Below are 20,393 nucleotides of genomic sequence, written 5' to 3'. Positions count from 1 at the left end.
TCAAACTCCTCTTATTGTGAATGGCCACAGATTGAAAATTTATCATAAGCCACTCTCAAAAGAGGAATTTGTCAAAATATTTCAAGAGAATTCTGCAATAAGGCTGGTGAAGAAGAATCCTTCTTCCCCACCAGCCTAGCCTTTGTTTCTTTCAGTTAAAAAAATAATAATAATTGTATAAGCCTGAAAACCAATCACAGATTGGCGGTCTTATACAAAAAATATAGATTGAAATTCAGGGACACCTGACACTCTATATTTTCCAAAAAAAAAATTCTTCTCTCCTTCTTTTTCCATCTTCACTCCACTTCATTTTGCCATTCCACTCCATCTCCATCTCATTTTCATTTCACTTCACTCCATTTCATTCATTTCATTCCATTTCATCAATAAATGTCCCTTTCAGGACCATTTTCACTCAGTTAGTTATTATCTAACTATCTTTGTTCAGCTAAGTGGGTTCTGTGTCAGTTTTCGCAGCTGGTAGCAGTTTCCGCAGCCAGAAGCAGTTTCCGCAGCCACCACTCTGTTTTTCAAAATTTACAGTCAAAATGTTAGTGCAATAATCATGAAAATGCAGGTGTGATTGAGCATATACTATGAAGATATGGAGCATCTCCAGACATCAATAAAGAGGAGTTGGTTAAAAGCTAATGGACAACAAATGACAAGGTTCCCAAAGGTATGAGCAAAAATTTCTTTCAAATAGCAATTAAAGTCACGATTTTGCATAGTTGTCAAACCATAAAAGCTCTACTATGTGCAACGATTGTCACGATAGCTCCATTACCCATTACCACCCCATGATATTATTCCGCACACCATGCATTCATTTCTTAACGGTCTCACGATTGATTTTCGGGTTTAAACTCATAGTCGACTGCACTTTCATACACCACATGTAATCATGAGATGTGACCTATCTCATTACGGCTCCTCTCCACCGCATTTTCCGCAGCCATTCATTAAACATGTAACATTTCGTACGCAGCCATTCAATTCAAAATCCCGACTCCTCTTCATTTCCTTACCATTCTATTAAGACCATCTTCTTCACATACGTCTGCACTTCATCTTGTGAACTCACCACGACTGCTCATCCTCTGTTCCACCTGTAATTCCGAAACACTCCTGTTACCTGCTATCCATCTACCGATTGCAGCCACTGTATTTTTGCCATAAACCCTGCAACCAAGCCACCTTCCCTCTGCTAAACCCTCACACGCAATTGAATTTTCAGTTGAAATTCAAAACAGAGGAAAGAATGGGACGATTACTAAGGGCAGAACCAGAAGGACCTAAATATTTAGAAGGTTACCCTCAAGCAAAAGATTTGCTGAAGAAAGCAAAATGGTTACGCTTCATCCAAAAATTTAAGGGCCATAATAAAGAGGTAACCAAAGCCTTTGCACGGTCTTTCGATGGCTAGATGGTGGAAATTGGAGACTTAAAGCTCACGGTCACTGAAGCAACAGTAGCAGCTGCCACAGGCTTACCCCAGGAAGGTGAGCGATGGTTTAAAAACAAAAGCGTGGACGAACAAGCATGGAGAATTATGCTACGAAACCCAGGTATGGACGTTACTGTGTTTACAAAAGGAATTCATGTTCATGCATTGAAAGAAGAATGGGCCAGCCCATTGTTAGTTATCCAAAAGTTTATCACTTGCGAAGGATGCTTTGGTTCAATGTCCATGTACCATGCTAGGTTGTTGATGAACTTCTTAGAGAGTCAAACTCTTAATTTTCATTATTTCTTACTGTTGAGTTTGAAAAAGATGAGTACCACAGTCCAAAAGCACATAGGAAATATAGAACCTCATCTATATCATCATGGACTTGTAAAGATTCTCATTGAAGACCAACTGAAGAAAAACAAAGATACCTGGGAACAATTCTTAATAAGAAATTACTTTCAAGAGCCATCTGAGGCACCTGAAAGTAGTACACCAAAGACACCGAGAAGGAGTAGGAGAAAAGAAAAGAGTGCCATAGTCCAAGACTCTCCTACTACCGAAACTCAAGAAGTTGGTCAAAAAGAAAAAGAGAACAGAACTAAGGACAAGAAATAGAGAAAATTGAAAGGCAAAAGAAACATAGAAGAAGTCTATCAATCACCTGAGCCATCTATAGAGGAAGACTATCAAACATTGTCTGAGAGATTAGTGCATCTTCAAGAACAGGCTGTTACAGCAAAGAAGAAGGGAAAAGGAAAACAGAGCATAGAAGAAGGGAGTACTAGTCCACCGTATTTAAGAAGAAGCAATAGGCTTAGAGGAAGGGGGAGTAAAACACAAGTAAAACAACCCCACTTCATTGACTTGGGTGGGGAAACACCCGAGAAACCTCCAGCTGGCCGTAGTCCACCTCGTCCTCAGCCAAGTATTGAAACTAGTCCTCCACATGTTGATGAAAGCCCTTCTCGGCCAGAGCTAGAAAGCAGTCCTCCTCCTCCACAAGACTTTGAAGTCAGTCCAAGAAAAACACCTGAAATAGATCCCAGTCAACAGGAGGTGTATGACTACCTCGAATCTTTAGAAAAGACAGCTGCAGGCCCGAGTACCACTCTGCCCCACATGACACCAGATGCACAAGTTCAATCCTTAAAGCAAGAAGTGTTTGAATTAGAGGTTCTAAACAGGCATATTAAGCAAGAAAATGAAGCACTTAAGGAGCAGAGCAAAGTAGATAAAATTATTCATGATAATACTATGCTTCATTTGGGACTATGGCAAAAGAAGAACAAGAAACTAAATAAAAAGTGCAGAAGGCTGAGCAGAGAATTGATCAATCTCAAATTCAGATGTCTGATAAGGAAACCCAGGATGCTGGTAGCACCAAGGAAGAAGAAAAGAGGACTAGATGTCCTAGTAGAGGCTTCAGAACATATGGATTAAAGAGGAATGACTAAAATTTTGGTTGCATGAGGACATGCAACACCTTCACAGTGGGGGTATGTTGAGTCCCAAATTTGCATCTTCTCTATACACCTTTTCAGCCTTCTTTTCCATTTACTTGACCCACCAAGCTGTCAAATCATTGCAAATTAGTTTAAAAAGAGCTTATAAAATGGTTTCCTAACTATGTTTGTGACTGCTGTTTGATTTAGATTTTTGTTCAATCAGCTGCGGAAACTTGTCACTTTCCACAGCCAGCTCAAGTTTCCGCAGCCATTTTGTTGAAGACTATGTTACAGGTGTCCAATGGAGAATCCGGCCACATGGGCAAGATGCAAATGACATGTACATGGAGCGTGTCCCCTTGGTTTAGCCGAATCACTCACAAACAGCCATGGTCAAGGACGGTCAAAGGAGTGGTCAAACCAAGAGTTTTGCGGTGGCACGACTCTGTTTTGCCCACGTGAAGTTTTGCGTGGCAAGTTCCTCAATCTCCGGAGGTGTGCTAACACCTGTGGATCAATCCGTGAACCAAATCGAACAGCCACCACTCCATAGATTTATTTGTCACGGCTACCATACTGCTAGATCTCAAGACGTGGAGATTTACGTGTCTGTTTGGCAGCATAGAATTTAGGAATCAGTTATAGCATCTTCAGTTATAAATAATCCATTATCATACGCTTGATAGTTAGCTTTTACATGTAATCTTGACTGTGTTTACGAGCCCATTGTGTCGTGCTCTATCTTTATGTTTTGACTTCACTTTAATATATGAGAAGACAACATTCTTAAGTTCAATTTGTGACTGAGTATTGATTGGCCGAGGTTGCAGAGGGCCCCTGTACACCAAGGCTCTATATCTACTGTATAGTTTCTCGCTTTCATTCATTATGTCACTTCTTTCATAATCGTTTACTTGTATATTATTCATGTTAATTGTTGTCCATATTTCCTTTTATGCTTTCTCATGATTGTTAGCTGATCAGTGTTTTTCTTTCAGGTTCTTGTAGGCAGCACGGGCAATTTACATAGTTTTAATGACTAATGACATGAGATCATCTTGTCCTTTCTGCTGATTCATTTTCTAAGTTTTAATTCTAGCATTGTCATTTCTTTCAATTTTGCTTTGCTTATTTACTTTTATGCAATTTAGATATCATATTACTCATTTGTTTATGATTTCCTTCCTATAGCCAAGTGACTCAAATAGTGAGGAATCAGAATATTACTTGATGTAGTATGATTTAGTTTACTTTCCTGCAAGTTAGTGATTAAATTACTTATGTCATTTTCAGGGATTGAAATATGAATGAGTAGTTTAAATCTTAGTTTCATTTTATGCAATTTCATATCTTGCAATTTAGATATCATATTACTCAATTCGTTTATGATTACTTCCTATAGCCAGAGCGAGTCGAAAGGTGAAGGGTCAGAATATGAGTTGAAGTAGTGTGATTTAGTTTGCTTTGCTTACAGTCTTTGAATTTCTTTGAGTTCAGTTTTTATTTTCTTTTTATACAGCAGTAAGGATACTGGGCTTCATTGTCACTAGTTCACTGTTTTGGTACATTTTTATTTTCTTTTGAGAATTGATTTCATCACAGCCAGTTTGAAACCTTTTTGAGAACTTTAAAGTTTGGAAAATCATTATAGAAATCACCATTACCATCCATACTTGACTTTCAATTCTGCCATCTCACATTAGGGAATCAACAGAAGATAAACCCAAAAACAAACCAAAAACTCAAAAACGACAAAGAACTTAGAAATCGGTTATCTTGCATATACAGTGCACTTCACTTCAGCAGTTTACGACTCTCGGATTGACATTTTAAATAGCAATTTAGGACACACTAAATTGACAAAACACTCTCTGCAGTAAGAATGGGACAATCAAGGTCAGTAGGAGGAAATCTTCTGGAGACAGAAATCTAGAGTACAATGGATAAAAGAAGGGGAGAGAAACACCAGATTCTTTCACAAGTCCACCATGAAACGCAGGGCTCATAATAGGATCACAAAACTCTTAGATCCACAAGGGGAAGAGTTAAATACGCACAAGGAAATGGAATCTGTTCTGGTACAACATTTTCAAAGCATGGCAGAGGAAACCATTGCAGACAAATCTCAATTCATTAAGAGCTTCACAAAGAATATTCCAAAATTAGTGACCAGGGAAGATAACTACAATCTCAACAGGCCAGTAATGGAGGAAGAGGTCAATGAAGTAATCAAAGAGATGCACAATGGGAAAGCTCCAGGCCTAGATGGTTTCAATGTAGACTTCTTCAAAACATGTTGGGAAATCGTCAAATATGACATTCTGGATGTGGTGGAGGACTCGAGAAAATGAAGAACTATTATTAGAGAGATTAATGAATCTTTCATAGAATTAATCACTAAACAGTAAAAATCCATGACACCAGAAAGATTTAGACCCATAGCGTTATGCAATGTGGTGTACAAAATCATTTCCAAAGTTATTGCTAACAGACTCAAACCTCTACTTCCATTGCTTGTGTTAGAGGAGCAAACTAGATATGTGGAAGGCAGACAAATTCTCAACAATATCATCCAAGCTTACGAAGTGATTCATTCCCTCAAGACCAATAAGCAAGCAGTTATGATAATATAGCTAGACATAGTGAAAGCATATGATAAGCTAAGCTAGCCCTACATAAAGGAAATTCTTAAAGCTTATGGCTTTGAGTACAACTGGATAAAGTGGGTCATGGCCCTGGTCACCACAACAAGTTTCTCTATCCTTCTCAATGACTCTCCTTCAAGAACCTTCAGGCCTTCAAGGGGCCTTAGGCAAGGGAATCCACTCCCCCCATTCCTCTTCATTCTCATGATGGAAGGATTGGGCAGAATGATCAATACAGCCAAGGAGGAAGGAAGAATCAAGGGGCTAAAACTCACTCAGAATGGGGACACATTGACTCATCAACAATTTGTGGACGATACTATGCTGCAGGGTGCACCCACTGTCAAGGAAGCCAAAGCCTTCAAACAAGTCCTACAGGATTTTGCAAAGGCTGCTGGCACGGAGGTAAGCCTCACAAAATAAAAAGTTTTCTTTTTTAATATGGATATTTCCATCCAAAGACATCTTGCTAGAATTCTGGGATTTCAAAGAGATAATCTCCCCTCTAAATATCTGGGAATGCCTCTCACTCACAAACCCCTGAATAAGGAAGTTTGGGAGTCAGTTACAAATAAACTGAAGGACAAATTCAATAACTGGACTAGCAGATCTTTGAATTTAGTAGGAAGACTAACTCTTACAAAGGCTATTCTACAAACCATTCTAGTTTTCATGTTCTCAACCCTTCTTGTCCCAAAAGGAGTTTTATAGCAGATCAGGAATACTCAAAGAAACTTTCTTTGGGGTCAAGAGGAAGAGAAAAAGAAATTGGCCCTGGTAGCATGGGACAAGCTCTACAAACCCAAAACCCATGGTGGTTTAGGTCTCCACGACCCGGATACCCTAAGCAAAGTCTTGGGGGCAAAACTTTGGTGGAGATGGCTAAAGGAAACTAACACTCCATGTACCAAGCTATGGAAACAAAAGTATGCAATGGATTGGTAGGAAAAGGACCACATTCAGATGACAGGGCACATCAGGGGATCTCATATTTGGAACAAGGCTTGGGAGAACAGAGCCTTAGTTCAGAATCATAGTTTCTGGGAGATAAGAAATGGGAATCTTTCCTGGTTCTAGGAGAACAACTAGCAGCAGGAACAAAATCTCTGCAGAGAAGGTTTAGACATCATCAAAAGTGACACCCTTAACAAAGGACTAAAAAGGGTAAGTGAATTTTGGGATCAGTCAAGAGAGGAAGGGAAGTGCAGAATCTAGACGGTACTGGAATACAGTGCAGAGACCCTTTTGAAAGCCCAAGCTAAAGTTCTTGAAGAGATTCTGGAAAAGAGGAAAATTTTATCATCAACCTCGAATGATCTACTAAGGTGGGGTAGAAATAATGAGGGCAATTTCAACCTCAAAGAAGCCAAAAGAATAGACACTGGATTTGAACAAGACTTAGAAAAACCTTTGGATAACCCACAATGGATGAAGATCAAACTGTTCATGTGGCTAGTTCAACATAAAAATATTTTGACCTAGGAAAATCTTAGAAAAAGAGGTTTTGGATGTCCTTCTAAATGTCATTTATGTGGCCTGCAGGAGGATACCATGGATCACCTACTTAACCTTTGTGCGTTCACCTCCTCCATATGGAATTGGGTAGACTCTATCTTCAACCAAATTGTCAGGAGTGAAGATCACCTTACTGTAACTCTAAAGAAATGGAGGGAAGACTTCTCGAATAATGGGATAGTCAATGCAGCTTGGACACTGATTCCAGGTTTTTTGATTTGGGATGTGTGGAAATAATGCAACAATAGGATCTTCAAAAACAAATCTGGTTCAACTCAAGGCATTATGGCTCAAATCCTAAAACAGCTCAAAGAAACAATTAATGTCTTTCTGAAGCAACCTCTAGAGAAACTCACTAGTCAAAGGGATGCTCACATCCTGGAACAGTTGGGACTTCAGTCTTATAGCCCTTCAGGTACCAAAAAGATAGCTAGGTATAGATCAGATGGCAAGGCTTTTTGGTAACCCTCTCCTCATGGCTTCATGAAACTCAACATAGATGGAGCCTAAAAAGGGAACCCAAGGGATGATGGGTATGGAGGAGTCATTAGGGATGCTGAGGGCAATATCAATGTCATTTTTCATAGTCATTTGGGGAGGGCCACCAGAAATATGGAAAAACTCATGGCCATTGAGCAAGGCTTAGAAATCCTGATGAACTACGATTTACATAATACAATCATAGAGGCAGACTCAGAATTAACGATTAATTCGGTCAAAAGCATGAGCACTAGCATAGCACCAAACTTTTGCAAGTATTTCATCGAGTTCAATCTCACCTCAGAACACTTAGAACTCTGAGCTTTATTCACGTACACAGAGATGCCAACGGAGTGGCAGATAGGCTAGCTAATGAAGGGGTGATTTGCACAAAAGAAAACAAGTGCTGCTTGTGGGAGTTTGTTTAGGCGGGACAACTGCGCGAGGATTGCAGCAATCTGGCACACAAAGATAGGGAGTTTTTTCACCACTCCAAGGGGAAACAGCCATCAAAAAACTAAGATGGCAGATGTCAAGGGTTTAATTATCAGGCAGCCCAAGTTCTGGACCTGGCAGAGGAATGGAAGAGTGCTAAACCAGAAAGTGGATCTAACACTTCACTACATAAAAGGGGGTTTTGCAGTAATTACTAGAGTTATCGGGCGTCTGATTGTACCAAAAGTGGTTTCACCGAAAAGTCTTCGATGCCACAAATGGAGTTACACGTGGCTCTAGGAAGAAAGATAATACCGCCTTCATCAGGCGGGTATCCCCGCTCTTCTCTTCAGCCCGATATCCTTTCCAGCCGTTGGATCAGGTAGTAACAGATCTAGGGCTGAGGTTTGTCGGGATTGTGGTTGGTGGGACCAGGACGGTTTTGCTACAGTTTCCCTGGTTATCGGGCGTCTGCTTTACCATAAGCAGGTTTTCGGAAAAGCCTCTGATGCCACTGACCATGTAACACATGGCTCCAGGTAGTTTGTGAATACCGCCCTCATCGGGCAAGTATTCCTAGTGCATTTTGGCTGCTCGATATCCCTCTCAGCTGTTGGATATTGCAGATGCAGATCGACGGCTCAAATTTGTCGTGCATGTTTTTTCGCTTTTAGGTCGGCTCATGGGTCTCTTTATTACTTTTGGGTCCGCTCTTTGACTTTGTTGGTTGTATGGTTTTATGGGCCCTTAGCCGCGTTCTTAAGCATGAAGCTCAGTTCCCAAGCATTGGATGTTTGTTGATTCTTTGACAGCCTGTATATTATGTATCCTCTAGTTGCTTCATTTGAATATAAGGTCTAATTCTTGCTTGAACAAAAAAAAAGGAAGAAATAGAAAAATGAAGTTGAGAAATAATCTATATTTTAAACTTTAATTTTAAAGCCATGTCAATATTTGCATAAAACTAAACCATAAATTCTAACTTTTAGTCTTTTAATAATCTCAATCATTTATAGGTAAATTTATCCAACCTCCTTATGCCTCACAAAGATTCTTACAAAATTTAAAAATGATATGGTAAATGCACAACCTATGTATAGATCTTGTGTAGAAATCAATCTTTCTAAATATGTTTTGAGGAACATAAGTACCTACATGAACACATCAATTTTTGTTATATGTCTTACTTTGGGGTAACTCATATAATAGTTTTTTACTTTAATTGTAGAGTTGTGAAGGAACACTCCAAATCTACTAGACCCCTCGTTAAAACCTAATATAGCCAAAAGCCTAATGTAATCTACGTTAACATAAGATCTAAAAATACCTTTAAGTGCTTCATATTTACATTAAACTTTTCTACATGTGTAAAATAATAGTTATGAAAAGAGTCTACAATAAGCCAAGCAAATATATACAAAATGCTAAAAAGTAAAACCAATATCTTTTTTGTTGTGCACGAAAACTTTTAATGATAAATCATTAAAATTGTCCACAATTAAAAAATAAAATCATATTAGAGTCTACAATAAGTCAATCAATTATATCTAAAATTCTAGAAAGTTAAACATTTTCCATGGATTACATAATTCAAGCAAAAAATAATCAAAAATGAATTAAATTGATTAAATAAAAAACAATAAAGAATTAAAATTGCATATATTCCATCTTGAAATATCAAGACAATTGCATTGAGACAAGAAAATGTAGTAGTCTTTGATGCATTTATTATTTATTATCTTTGTTCATACTACCATTGAATGTAGTCGTAGTAATTTTAAATATAGTTGCATTGTGAATTTGACTTGTTTCCTAAGTTGTTATTTTTATATTCCCTATGTTAAATAGGTTATGTATTAATGATTAGATGTGTAATTTCTTGAATAAATGTAATATTTAAAATTTTATAAATACCTAAAAAAATATTTCAATGTCTACTTTAAATAATTATTTATATAACAACTTTATATTTATATATCTATATCTAATATATATATCTATATCTATATATATATATCTATATCTATATATATATATAGTTTAAGTAATTAAAAAGAATGATTAGTTAAATTTAGTTTTATCAATTAAAAAAATGATTATTATTTTGTTTATCTAAATTTAATTTTTATTATATTGATCTCATAAATATTTAATATAAATTATATATTTAATAAAAATATAAACACAACTATTTTAATAGGTTTAAAAATTAAGTGTAAACACATTGATTAATAAATATATATTTGGTAAAAATGTAAAAATAAAAAATTAAATTTTCACATATTTATATTTTATTTAAAAAAATTCTTAAAAAATAAAAATTCTCAATCAAATCAATTTTCATCTATCCATAAGAATTAAGAATCAATTCCATCTCTATTTGGCGGTTGGCCGTTCCAAACTCATTGTGAATTTTGAAACTTGAGATAATGTTTAAGAAACTATCCAATTACACCAAAAAACTAATAAAAAGTTGAATTAAACGATTTCTATTTTGCAGCTTGACATAATGTTTGAGAAATTATCCAAAAATGCTAGAGTAATTGGTTTCTATAAAAATTAGAAAATGTTAGTGATTGGTGTTTATAAAAATACATCATATTTATATTAATTGATTTAATTATATAGTGATTATGATCTAATGTTTGAGAAACTATCCAAAATTGCTAGGGTAATTGGTGTTCGTAAAAATAAAAAAATGTTAAGAGTGATTAGGGTTTATAAAAAAACACTATATTTATATATTAATTGATACAATTATACAATGATTTTTTTGTTAATATTAATTAATGTTATCATAGAATGAATCTAAAAAATATTAAAAATAAAAATATACATATTAGTTTTGGTTTTATCATTATCTTTTAAGGTATATGTGTTGGAGAATTTTTAACTTGTTAAGTATTATTTTTGTCCATCCAAGTGTTTTAGTATTATTTTTGTCCATCCAAATGTCTTGGTTCAGTTTTAGTTAGTCTAATTTAGTTAAGTTTCATTGCAGTGATTTATTGTTGATGTATCAATGTAATCTTCTTTAACTTATTCATAATATTAAGAAAAAAATCCCCTGCTCCATGTTTTCTTTTTCAATTCTTGTCAAAGTATCGAAGCTTAGGTTGTGTAAGACTCTTGGAGCGCAACAGAAAGAAAAGGCCAGGTTGCATAAAACTCCAGAAAGAGCAACATTTCATCATAAAAAGCGAGAGAAGAAATGCGAAAACAACTTAAATTTCACCCCTGTGAAAAAAGATAAATGCGTCAGTTTCACCCCTGTGAAAAAAGAAAAAAAAAAAAAAAAAGACAAGTACGTCAATTTCGCACCCAAGATGCAAAAAAGTTAAAAAAAAAAAAAAAAAAAAATTAGGAAATGGTTGAATATTTAAAATTGACGCACCTGTAAATCGAAAAAATGCGCAAAGCAGCTCTGTCCCGAGCTCCGCGGAACACGAAGCTAAATTTTGAATAAAAAGAGCAATTTTATGAAGGTACCATAACGTGTTTATGCTTTGGCCCGCTACAAATGATTTTTTTTGTTTTCAAAGTCCACTGAATCGTTTTTAAAAGGCTTCACATGTTTTCATTAAAGGCTCCACCTGTTTTCCATTTGAAGTTTTGTAAAACCTGCATGAGGTCCTCTATGGTGTATTCAGGCCGTAAATTAAAAAAAAGGGCTCACGGAATTCTTAAAGGTCAGAAGCGTCGGTCGAAGGCTCGCCATCACCACGAAAATCTTGATATTCGTAAGGATTTCTCTTAAAAGACTTGTTAAGTAAAGATCTTTGTTGAATGACATATGGTGTAGGGTGAAAAAGTCTTTTGAAATTTTTTTCATTATTATTTTTTATTTACTTAAATAAACTTTGATTGTTTTTAAAGATTAAAAAAATGTTTTATTTAAATAAGTTTTTCATTTGAGAGGATTCTGAGTATCTTAAAAAAAAGCCATATTGTTTGGGTATAGTTGCGAGTAATTATGAGTACTTTACAATGCCACCGTAATATTGAGAAAAGGCCACCGTAATATTGAGAAAAGGCCAATAGAGATACTCTACCATATTAAGTGAAAGTTGTAGGCTAATTTTTTTTCGAAGTTGAGTCGTAGAGAAGCCATGGTAAAGATTTTTTTGTTCGAAACCATTTCTATATAGGTAAGTATATTTTTCTGGTTGAGTTACATTGTTACTTAATAAATAGGAAAAATTAAGAAAGTTAAAGTAATAATTAAAATGAATGAAGCAAAGAAACACAGCTTGTTAATGATAACTTGGTGAATTCAACAACAAATTTTGTTGATGATGATTTGGTGAATCCAACAATAGAGCTTGTTGATTGGAGTAGTTAATGCTATGGTAAATCCAAAAATTAATATTGTTGATGTAAGTTTTGTAAAAAATTGTTCGCTAAAGATGAATGGTTGCATATGACCCAACAAAAAAATTATATCAACATGATGATATTCTTTGAGAGAAGCCGACTCGAGTCTAAAAACTAAGTGGAAGACAACCAATTTGCAACAACAAAAGTTAGTAAAGAAGTGAATGAGAGGGAGGCATAGGAAGAGAAGCAAGTCCACAAAGAGAAAGCAATAGAGACAGAGGTAGAGGCAAAGAAGGAATTTCTCATTTCAGAGTAGAAGAAACAAAACCAATGTGGTTATGTAGATGTTTTTACACTTACCATTGATTCCTAATGTGTAGGTAAACATCATGGTTATGAAGAAGAATTAAGTTTCCTTCAAGAATGGCTTGCAAAACCATGTCTTAATAAAGTTTGCATAGTAGTTGCAGAAATGAATGTTGAGGACAACATCGATGATAACAAATTAATGAAATTTTCACATATGGGAGCCCTAAAGAAATATTTTTTTATTAAAAACTTATGTTGCAGCAAATTGATGACGAAAAACACACTACAAAAGATGACATGTGGCAAGAATCCATATACAGACTGAATTTTGAAGAAGTCCAGAGCATGCTTAAACAACTTGGAACAATGGAAGACTTGCACTAGCAAATGAAGAAACTAAGGTTTGAAGGATACAACAAGAAGAAAATGTTGAAACAATTTAAAGGATGCAAAGAAGAGAGGAAGAAAAGAAAATCTACTTAAATCAATATTTTTAAATTGTGAGCTTAGCTGAGACATATACCAACCAACATCTTAATTGATTTTTTATGTGGTTGTAATTAAGGGGGAGTGTTGGAGAATCTAATTCCAACCGCCTGCTAGGTGTCACATCTGTCCATCCAAGTGTCCTAGTTTAATTTAAGTTAGTCCAAGTCATTTATGGTTGATATCTCCAATGTAATCTTATTTAACTGGTTTGTAATATTGAGAAAAGAAAACGTTTTCTCTTCAATTCTTGTCAATATAAAAATTGATATAATCATGTTGTTAACAATTTATATAATTTGTTTAGGCATAGTTATTGAGACTTTTTAAGATAAAAAGACATTAAATAAACTTTAGTATTATTATTATCAATAATGTTGCAAATCTGTGGTTTCTCTGTAAAAACGCCATAGACATAAATGTTTTGATCATTGTCAATCACGTTCCAGCGTATCTAAGTGCCTTCAAGGATGCCCACGCGTACATTTACATGCATTTCAATTGGTTAAATACAAAGTCCATGAAACCACCAAAACTCCCTTCTTTCTGTATATATTCAGAACAGAGAAATAGATAAATAAATAAAAACCTATTCCAACATTAGGATAGCAGATAGTGATCTTCAATACCATTACAGTAGAGACCATCATACAGAAATAAAATGTGAACAAATGAATCAATTAAATGTAAGGAAATTAAATTTAGATATTATTAATTAATAATATAATTTAATCTATAAAGTTAAACTATATCATAGTTCGTTTCGTTTTTTGGTCAAAAGTAAATAAATAATAAGTCAATGCAAAACGTGATGCGTTATACATGGTATACGGCACTTATAATAAGTATATGAAATTGGTGTTTTTGGTAAATTAAATTTTGTAAAAGGTATCTCTACACTTATATATATATAATAATAATAATAATAATTAAATGAATATTTTATTGTTGATTTCTCGAAATTAAAATCAAAATAAATGTATTTCACTTATAATATTATTATTAAAAATATAAAGTTTGAAATATAAAAATTGATTAATGGCACTGAGAAATTTAGTAATAATCATCCAGATTACTTTTTATATATATATATATATATATATAATAATAAATGAATATTTTATTGTTCATCTCTCGAAATTAAAATCAAAATAAATATATTTCACCTATAATATTATTATTAAAAAATATAAAGTTTGGAATATAAAAATTGATTAATGGCACTGAGAAATTTAGTAATAATCATCCAGATTACTTTATTCTCTGGAATACCGCAAACTTAGTTATTAACATTAATATATATTTCATTCTCTGGAATACCGCAAACTTAGTTATTAACATTAATATATATTTCACGTTAGCTTCACAACGCATCAAATTTGTATGACATACTATTGAATTTGCCTTGAACATTGACGTTTGATGGAGACACTGCGTGTGATGTGTTTTGAATTAGACCGATATCTACCCATAAAATCATTAGAAATGAAATTATGAACTTCTCTAACATAGATAAACTTGTTAATTATTTTAATGATTTCAAAATTTAATGAAAACAATATTTTTTTATAATAAATAAATAAACTTATTAATTATTTTAATAAATTTCGAGCTGTAATAGATAGGGTTGGAATTATAAAATTATAATTTAATTTAAATAAATTTATAAGCTCTCATGGAGAAGATGTGCCGTTTGAGTCATCAACGAGAGTTTTAAAATAGAAGAAGATTAAGCGTGTTATTAAATATTTCGCTTGCGTACGAACGTCTTTAATTTAATAAAAATAGAAAATCTGGCTTCGATTTGGCTTGCGTACTCACTTCTTTAATTTAATAAAAATAGAAAAAGTTGGCTTCGATTCGTTGTCGTTGGATGGTAGGGTTCAGGAAGAAAAATTGTTTTATAGATGGATAAAATCTGGAGACTCATTCTATAGAGTTCGGAAGAAAAAATGTTTATAGATGGAGAAAATATAGAAATTTTTTTGTCTGTTTTTTTTTAAATAATAACGAAAATAAAAAATATGTTATAAATAAAAAAATAATGTCAATAATAATAAAAAATATAGAAAAAAAAAATGTATAAATAAGATGTTTAAATCTTAAATTTTAAAAAATATTTCAATTAAATATTTGAATATATTATTTGAAAATTTATGTTAATTAATTTATGTTAATATCAATTTCATATATATATAAATAATTGTTAAAATAAAACATTTTAATGTATATAAAAAAATATCCAATCTGGGTTATTAATAAAATATTTTAATAAGAATATTGACATATATCATTTATAAAAAATATATATATATATATAAAAATTAAGTTTTTATGATGAAAAATAACATATTGATTGTATTTAGCATTCAAAAATCATAAATTTAAACAATGAAAATTTATGTTAGACACATTGAATAAATGATATTGGTAAAAAAGGGTCAGTTCGATAGAAAAAGATCCATACTTGAAATTAGAACTGGCAATTACTAATTCACCATATATTAAAAAAAATAAAAAAAATAATATAATTAAATCAAAATGACCCATACTTGAGATTAAGACCGGCAATTACTGATTCATTTAATTTTAAAAAATAAATCAATTCAATTACCGACTTCGCCCAGAATTGGAAAAAAAATCCTGAATTTGGTTGAGATAGTGAATAATTCTATCAAATTCGATTCGGTTTCTGCATGGATTTGTTCATTTGGGCACTTCCTTAAAAAAAAAAAAAAACAACACTTCTTAATGTACAAGCGATTTCTATGGATTTAACAGGCGAATTTCGGGTCGGAGATGAAAGTGTTAGAGATGCTTGGACCTGGCTCCGTCGCATTACCAATCTAGCCCAGCCCAACCCAGGCTCTATGAAAGGATAGCTATGATCAAAATTCGCTCGCATTGAATGCTAAGGTCAATACTTAGGTGAACACCACTGCCGGTACTCGGTAAGGCAAGGAAATAAAAATAATTGTGAAATTGGAAATTTTTTGTATTTCAAATTTATTTTTGTTTTGCCGGTAGGAAAAGCCAAGAAATTAGAAAAAGAGAAAGTGAATTAAGATTTATTTTCTAGATATGTTTTTATTTTTATAAATTTCTTTGTAAATAAATAAGTTTAGAATACGTATTTATTTATTAGGTAAGATTTTTAGATATATGCAAGAAGTACTAATACTTCTCTGAAAAAAAGATTTTTAGATATATAAGTTTTGGAAATTTAAATTCTGAAAAAAAAAAATTATGAAAAGATGAGGAAGTGATTTTGTTTTTAAATTATATTTATGGATTGTTATATTATATAGATCTATTAAAACTTATTCAAAATTTAAATTTTAAAATGAATTAAGATAAAGTTAACCGAATTGAAGCCTTAGGCTGTATAGTATCGAATTTCTTTCGAATAATTTTTATTTCATCCAAACTTCTTTCCGAATCATATCTAATCCATATTCAAACTCGAATAGAATTTAGTAACTATGATCTCAATTCAAAAACGTAAAAAGGTTGTATGGCGTCGTTACTCATTTCCTTTCTTATTTTTTGGGCCCAATTTTTCTTAAAATTGATAGAATATAATTATGGGGACTTATTAATACCAGAGGCTTATAAAGAACAACAATTTTAGTGGTTTAATTCCTATGCAGCGTCTTCTCGAACATTCACTGAAAGTCTAATCGTATTCTATTTCATTTATGCAAAATGCTTCATTTATAGATTTTGATATCCAAATTTTTCTTTCGGATTGAACCACGTAGAAATTCTAAAGAATTTAATTTAAATTATTTTTATTGAATTAGTTTTATTTAAAACCTATTTATTTACTTGCACAACTAGATTAAACGTATTCTATTTCATTTATGCAAAATGCTTCATTTATAGATTTTGATATCCATATTTTTCTTCGTGATTGAACCACTTTAAAATTCTAAAGAACTTAATTGAAATTCTAATTATTTTTATTAAATTAGATTTATTTAAAATTTATTTATTTATTAATACAACTAGATTTACCAATGTGGTTGATATACCCGGATAACCTTACATGAAACATATATACAACCACATTTTCCAATATACTTGATATACTCTGATAAGCTTATATCAACCACATTAATAATTATTATAGGTATTTTTTTAAACACCAACTATTTATGGTTATTATAACTATATAAATAATAAAAATCATATTATTTATATATATTATTATATGATTATGATATTAATATTATAATAATATAAATTCATAATAATATTAGATTATCATTATATTATTATAATAATATAATAATATAATTATTATTATGATGATGATCATGATGGTTAACATCCACTGGTCTATCAGACCTAAAAAACGAATTATTTAGTTTGGTTTAAGATTTTATTCCTATGCTCAAAAAGTTTGGAGAGAAGCCTTCCAAGCTCACTATAATTTTGACATTGTAAAAGGCTAGGAAGATCAGTATTGCAACAGAGATTTTGAAACTGAGATCTAATGTGGTTGTACGAAGGGCACTCTAAGAGGAAGTGATTTTCATCCTCGATGTTCATATTCTCACAGAGATGGAGAAACCTTTCCATCCATGGTGTTTTAGGGACTGCCCAACGACCCATTTCACTATGGAGCTCATGAGAGTTTGTTCTAATCTTGGCTATATTAATTTTCTTCTTTGAGCTAGTTAAAACAAAGAGATACTTTTGATCTTTTAGGATGGGGTTGACGACCTCCTTATAATATCTTAATTTTATTTTAGCTACTAAATCTTTCTCACACCACATTTTTTCTTTGAACTTAGAAGTAACCATATTTTTAATGTTATTAATGTTTTGCAATGCAATATTCTCATCGATCTCACAATGGTTTAACTAGGCCCTAGTGTCTTTATACCAACCTCGCTTGAGCTTTAGGTGGTTTTGGCTGGAATTTAAAGCTAGTTTAGGAAGTCTGTGGTCTCCTATGTTATTGAGTTTGTGCTTGTACAACAGAAGCGTAGTCATAGCTAGGCTCTCGATAGGGGAAAGACCCACTTCTATAAGGAGAATAGGATAGGGTGTGTTGCTTTTAATTTTGAGGTTATACGTTATAAAACGCTTCTGGATTTTCTCAATCTTTCTCCAATATTCTCTAGAGATGCTACAACCACAAACCTGACATCCATATAAGATAACTGGAGTGACTAAAGTTTCAAAGAGGAACTTCTTTCTATCCCACATTACGAGGTTTGTCGTTTTACAATTATTTTCAAGATCAAAATAAGCTTTCCACCCCCCATTAATCCTTTTCTTAATGCTATAGTTCCAGTTGAGCTTATGATGAATATCAATTCCTAGGTACATGTAGGAAGACACTTCCTCCAAGTTACTATTGTCATACATAAAATTAGCCCAAGTTTCTTTCCACCCCCCATTAATCCTTTTCTTAATGCTATAGTTCTAGTTGAGCTTATGATGAATATCAATTCCTAGGTACTTGTAGGAAGACACTTCCTCCAAGTTACTATTGTCATACATAAAATTAGCCCAAGTTTCCTTCTTAGATTTAATAATCATAGCTTTTGTTTTGTCAGTATTAACAATCATACCCATGTTAGAGCAGAAATTCGTAAGAAGTCTAAGTTGCTTATCAAGATCAGATGGGCACCTTGCGAGAAGAACGATATCGTCAGCATAGAGAAGAAGGATGATGACTATCCCAGCTAAGATCGTGCCAACACATCCTGCTTCCTCTAAACAACCTTCTAGCTTGTCGATGTAAATTCCAAATAGGGTAAGGGAGAGGGGGAAACCTTGTTTAACTCTGATATTACACTTAATATCGTTCGACCACCCCTCCTTGATCTTTAACTTGGCAATTACATTATTATTAAATTAATACTAATTATTATTAAATCATAATTCTAATTTTTATTATTTATTATATTAATAATAATATTTAATAATATAGGTAATATTAACAATAACTATCATATTATATTAAAAGTAACTAATTATTAAAAGATTATTATTAATTAATTTAAATTAATTTAAAAAAAATAATTAATTTATTAATTAATTAATTAAAATAATCTGTAACAGCCGACTCTCATCAGTCAGATATTGAGAGCTGACTTTCATCTCATTTTACTCTCCTCATTACTATTTAATCACTCAACTAAGCTCTTCTTCTATCAAGCATTCAAGTTGTCCTGATGATGGATCCCAGTTGGGATTTGAAACGTTGGCAGAAAATGGTTCTTACTGTGGATTCTCCGGTAACTAAATCGAAATTACATTCTCGTATAATCTTATACCGGCAACTCTCAACTCAAAATGAATCTTTATCTCTTCTAATCTATTCCATAGGTTATTTCTAGGAACCATATCGAAAGCCTTTCTAAAGTCCACAAAGTGAGAAAAGAGATTGGATTTGTCATTGTGGCATTCCTCCATAATGATCCTAAGGGTAATGAGGTGGTCCATTGTTGAGTGTTGCCTTCTAAAACCCACTTGGCCTTTAGCCCACTTACTTTCACTTTCAAGCCATATGCTCAGCTTCTTATCCAAAATAATACCATATAACTTGGTTAGTAGAGGGATGATCATAATTGTCCGATAATTAGAGGGGTTATTTGTATCCCCACTTTTAAAAATAGGGATAATGAGGCTTTGAGTCCATGGTTTAGGGAACCCTTGCTTGACCACTTGATTGAAAATATTGTGGATGTGGGGGATGAGGACAGGACCTCCAATTTTTAGGATTTCTGCCTAGTACCCTTCAATGTCCTTAGCTTCCCCATTAGCCAAACGATTAACCCCAAAACCAATGTCTTCTAATGAGAAAACTTCTTTTCTAGTGAGCATGGTTTCAAAGTTATCCATGAAATTTGGAGATTCATAAAGCTTTTTAAGATAAGAATTCCAGTCGTGTAAATCAATTTTATTATTATTATCTTTAGTTTTCCTAGTTAGAATCTACCTCCATAATTTCTTAGGAGCTACCTTAGAGAGGTGTAATATATTCTCTTGTCTTTTACGAATATATTGTCTCTTTTTTTCCTTTTAGTTAGGGCTGTGTATATTTTTATCTTGTTAATTTTAAGAGATTCAGCAACAACTTCCTTAATTTCTCTCCTCAAACTTTTACAATCTTTGTCATACCATGGCTTGGCTTTGCTATTTCTTTTGTTACTTGAAGCTTCAATTGAGAACTTGTTAATAGAATAAGAGAGAGTTGTAGTAAAATTATGATAGAGTTATTATATGTTGTCTATACTAGATAAAGGAATCAAATTAATTTTTTAATTCATTTAGAAACATATCTTT

The sequence above is a fragment of the Pinus tabuliformis genome, chromosome 2_2 (genome assembly GCF_031772625.1).
Source record: "Pinus tabuliformis cultivar Carrire ecotype Pingquan chromosome 2_2, CPIR1, whole genome shotgun sequence".
Classification (NCBI taxonomy): Eukaryota; Viridiplantae; Streptophyta; class Pinopsida; order Pinales; family Pinaceae; genus Pinus; species Pinus tabuliformis.
The sequence above is the reverse complement of the archived record's forward strand: the minus strand, read 5'-3'. Positions refer to the sequence as shown.